Here is a 5,113-nt window from a genome sequence, read left to right as displayed (position 1 = left end):
ACTGTTTTTCTCTTGCTGCTTTTAAGATTCTCTTTGTCTTTAACCTTTTGCATATGAGAAAACTGAGTCTTAGAGAAAGTTAGTAACCTACTAAGGCACACAATTAGTAAGTGTCAGAACCAAGATGCAAATCCAAGAATACCTGACTCCAAATCCCATGCCCTTTACCCACAAGAGATGCTAAGAGGTTGGCAGATGAAAGTAAGTGTGGGTGTTTGTGGACAGGAAACAGTAGTAGGTGTGAAAAAGAATAAGAGAACATCACAGGGATGGAATAACAGGTATTACTTCTGGTGACAGTTTGATACTACACTGCAAGTAATTTGTGCTACTAATAATTTATTACTAATAATGGAATGCTTTGAATGACTTATATGAAAATAAATTAGAGATTTAAATATCACTCTTAATATCACTCTTACCTAGATTCTGCTATGCTTCTCTTTAGTGAGAGAGAAAAAAGTGGAGTTACAGATGGGTGTGTTCCTACACTGATAAAGTAATCCTAGGTGTATATCAACTATCATGGGAGTGAGGTAGAAACAAGGTAAGAACCACTAGACTGAAGATGCTTTCTGCAGAAGGATGTTGCAAGTCTTGTATATTTTGTTCTCAAATATCCTCTCCTTTGGTTCCCAAGCTCTTTGAATAGAGCTGAGGATGTCTATATCTGGGAGCAAAACCCTATGTGGAAGGTAGTTTGGCTCGTGTACAGGATAGGAACCAAAGTAGACACAGAGGTTGGAAGCAACCAGGTCAAAGCTGCTGCTCTCTAAGCTGTAAGGGCCTGAGCAAGTCACTTAGCTTTTCTCAGCTTTAGTTCTTTTATCTGTAGAGCAAGGGTTGTAATACGTGGTATATGTACTTCATATTGTGAGAACCGAAGGAGATTGTGAGTTCAGCTGTGATTACTATTTTGAGAGATGTGGTAGCAAGCAAGACCTTTAGGTTCAGTAGGCCTGGGACATGGCATCCTAACTGCATAACTCCTGTGAATTTCCCCCATCCTCCCACACACAGGCACTTACACTCTCCATGACCCCTCCACCCCTCCACTGCCCAAGTCTCTGTTTCCCAAGTGCTCACGCACTTTCCAAACAAAAATTATTAGGAACACTTTTAGAGGAGTTCAGATCCCTGACAGGCCAGGGCCCCATTTTTGGTAACATGTTGATAGGATGTTTGAGAATCAGTTCTGAAAGTCATTACTTTTTCCCTAAATGGATTTTCCTGGAAGGCCATAAAAATAGAAAGGATTAAACATTTTACTAGGTTGATCAGGTTACACACATCCTCTGGCCTGATACATCACAAACAAAAAAAAAGTAAAAGGCATTTAAACACAGTCTTTTTGCCAGGGGTTTTTCTCAGCACATCATAAAGCTTTAGGACAGGACAATAAGAGATTGGAATCAGCCATGCCTATAAACTAGGGCTCACTCAGCCCATGCATTCAGTGTGGGAGAAAACTTGAAGGGCATGAGGGGCTACATAAATGGGAATTGTGAGCCAGTGATAATGTACTCTGGGGCTGCCATCTCCCCTCAGCCTCTCTGGCTCTCCCAGTGCCCTACCAAGGAAAATTGGAGCATCGTTTGCTCATGGCTGCTCTGACCAGTGGCTTCAGGCCCCAGCTGTTCCTGAAACTAAGGGCATCTGAAATGTTGGGCCTGAAATATTACCCAGTGCCTAAAGCCCTTTAAATTCAGTCTTTGAGAAGAAAAGGCTAGAAGAAGGATGTTATCAATAAAGATGGTGGTTTCCTCTGGAGGAAGTTGAAAAGTTCAGATTGTGACAATATTTCAGACACCATTCAGTTTACATTCGTTGACTTTTATTCACTATCCATCCCCCCGTAACTGGATAGGGAGCTAGGATAAAGAGGGACCCTAGCTCCCACTACGATGCAATACTCTACTTTGTCCATATTTTATCACAGCAGTACCACTGACTTGTCTCCTCCACTAAGACTGTAAATCTATTGACTGGTATATGGGGATTCAATAAATGTTTGCCCTTATATTCTCTGCCTGACTAAGCTTATTAACTTCTCTAGATTTAAAAATTGTCTTTTCATTTGTGTAATTTTATCCCAAATTATATAATCTCTCCTTGGCAATTATCTTCTTGACATATTCATGGATCTCTCATAAAAATCTCAAAGTCAAAATGTAAAAAATGTGAACAGAAATTTATTTTCCACCAACCTGCCCTTCCTGACACACGTCTTCAAGTTTTCTCCATTTCAGTGAGTGACAGCACTTCTGCTCACTATTCAGACTGGAGACTGAGAAGTCACCTTTGGTCCTTCCCTTTCCGTGACCCAGATATTCTATTCACTATCAAGGCCATCTCCCAATATGTCTCAAATTCTTCCACTTTGCTTCATTACCTTAGTCAGGTTCACCATCACCTCTCCCCTGGACACAACAATAGGCTTCCAAATGGTCTCCTTGTCTGTATTGTTGTCCCCACCAACCCTTCTCCCATTCTCTACACAGTCTTTTTCGCCATGTCTATATCACTTTTCTTCCTATGTTAGCTTTAAGCAAATCTCACATCTTGATATCTTCATCCATAACTATTTTACTGTGTGTATATAATACATGTATATGAATATGTATATATATGCATATGTATTTGTATGTATATGTGTATGTGCATGTGTACACAGTCTTTTTGGTAAACATAAAACATAATTACAATAGTATTATTGTGCTTAAAATGTAATAATATTTAAAAATATCATTAAATTCTTTGAGTCAGTGTTCAAATTTTCAATTATATCATAAATCTCATAGCTTAAACAGTTTTTAAAATGTCAGGATTCTAAAAAATTATTTGTGATTCTTAGATTTAGTTTTTCCTTTTCATATTCACTAGTTGTGATATCTAACTGCTCAAGGATTTCTTGAATATGTTTTTCAATTTGAAACTTGTTGCCTTTTCCTTTCAAGAGCATGGCATCATCTTTGGTCACAATGACTTCTCCAACTTTTCCTAAATCATGAGGCTGAACATCTTCAAGATTTAGAGTCAATCCTTCTTCTCCAAACACTGCACCACCAGTAGCAATAGCCATGTCTTTAAGTTGATTCTTTCTATTGTCACCAAAACCAGGAGCTTTGACTGCTACAGCCAGAAGACCAACTTTTAGCCTATTCAAAACAAGTGTACTTAGAGCTCCATCAACATCTTCAGCAATTATGACCAAGGGCTTATGGTGAGCTTTGGCAATTTCAAGAGCAGGTACAATGGATTGAACACTGGAAATTTTCTTTTCACTCAGTAGAACATAGGCATCTTGGAATTTACATTTCTGACCTTTTGCTGTATTAATAAAGTATGGAGAAATATAACCTCAATCAAACTTCATGCCTTCAATAATTTCTAATTCATCATTCAGTGTTCTTCCATCCTTTACTGTGATGATGCCCTTTCTTCCGACCTTTTTCATTGCATCCAAAATTATGTTGCCAATTTCTTTGTCTCCATTTGCAGAAATGGTAGCAACCTGAGCTGTTTCTTCAGGGGTTGTCACAGGTTTAGACTGTTTCTTAAATTCAGAAATTACAGCATCAACAGCTAACATCACACCTCTCCTGATTTCCACTGGATTAGCACCTTTGCTGGTCTTCTCAAAGCCGTCTTTGGCCACAGAGCGGGCCAGTACAGTAGCGGTGGTGGTGCCCCCCCCCCCCCCCCAGCCTCTTCATTTGTATTATTGGCAACATCTTGAACAAGTTTAGCGCCAATATTTTTATATTTATCTTTTAAGTTAATAGACTTTGCAATGGTTACGCCATCTTTTGTTACTTTGGGACTTCCCCAGCTCTGTTCAATAATTACTTTTCTTCCCTTTGGCCCCATAGTAACGGCTACAGCATCGGCTAAAAGGTCCACACCTTGAAGCATTAAGGCTCGGGCATCTGCACCAAATTTTCCATCTTTGGCATAAGCCCGAGTGAGATGAGGAGCCAGGGCCCTGGACACTGGCCTAACCTGGCGAAGGGCTTTGTGTAATCAAAGCATTTCTGCGGCGCACACCAGGGCGTGTGAGCAGCGAGGAAGGCCATCCGCGGCGAGTGAGGGACAGAGTGCAGGGCGCACGCGGCAGTGAGCTAGTGTCGCTTCTTGCATCTTTATGGTATGTTTTAACACGTCCCCTTGTCCTTAATATTTCTTATCGATTGGTACATAGATTTAGAGGCTTGATTAGATTCAGGTTTATTTTATTATTTTATTTTTTTTTTGAGATTTCTACTTTATAATGGCATTGTGTTTTTTTATTAGGTGGTTTGTGGTGTCTGGTTGTCCCTCTTTTTATGACATTAGCAGTTGTTGATTCAATACTTTGATTACTTCATTCGGTGTTATTAAAACAATGATATTCAAGTTTTGTCGTTCTTTCTTCAATAATTATATGGGTTATATCTATAAAGATAAATATCTTCTTATCTACTATTTGGAGAGCAATATTTTTAAAATGGAAAGGAATCTTCTGGCATAACCCTCCCTCAATGACAACTAAAAAAGCTGGACAGAAAAAAATGTCTTAAATGTAAGAGTAAGGAGCCCTGGCCGGTTTGGCTCAGCGGTTAGAGCGTCCACCTGCGGTCCGGAGAGAACGGGTTCGGTTCCCGCTAAGGGCATGTACCTGGTTGCAGTTTGTCCCCGGCCCTGGTTGGTCGTGTGGGTGGCAGCCACTCGATGTGTCCCTTTCACATCGATGTTTCCCTCTCTCTCTCTTCCTCTCTCTCCCTCCCACTCTGTCTGTACAAAAAATGGAAAAATGTCCTCGGATGAGGATTAAAAAAAAAAAAAAAAAGTAAGAGTAAGGAAAAATGATAGTGAGTAATTATGAGGTTGGGGTCAGCTGGGGAAAGGTAGTTCAGAAAGATGAGTCTCAGCTGCTTCTGCCCTGGAATGTTCAATTATTGAGGCAGAGGATACTTCTGGCAGGTTAGTGCAGGAGGGAGACATGAGTTGGAGTCAGGAGGTTGAAACCCTGAAGAGCTGCACCTTTAAAAAATGTGTTTGTCCTGGGGCATGCCCACTGTTGAGGGAGAGGGAGGATGAAAGGCAGAGCTATACTTTACCTTGGCCGAGACAA

The 5,113-nt window shown here is 40.4% G+C and overlaps 1 pseudogene; it reads right to left on the bottom strand.

Annotated features, from left to right (window-relative positions):
* Window positions 1-2,851: 2,851 nt before the first annotated feature.
* Window positions 2,852-4,032, bottom strand: LOC118631014 (annotated as a pseudogene).
* Between the last annotated feature and the right edge of the window lie 1,081 nt (window positions 4,033-5,113).

Source organism: Molossus molossus, unplaced genomic scaffold, assembly GCF_014108415.1.
Source record: "Molossus molossus isolate mMolMol1 unplaced genomic scaffold, mMolMol1.p scaffold_m16_p_15, whole genome shotgun sequence".
Taxonomy (NCBI): domain Eukaryota; kingdom Metazoa; phylum Chordata; class Mammalia; order Chiroptera; family Molossidae; genus Molossus; species Molossus molossus.
This window is presented reverse-complemented; position numbering and strand designations above follow the sequence as displayed.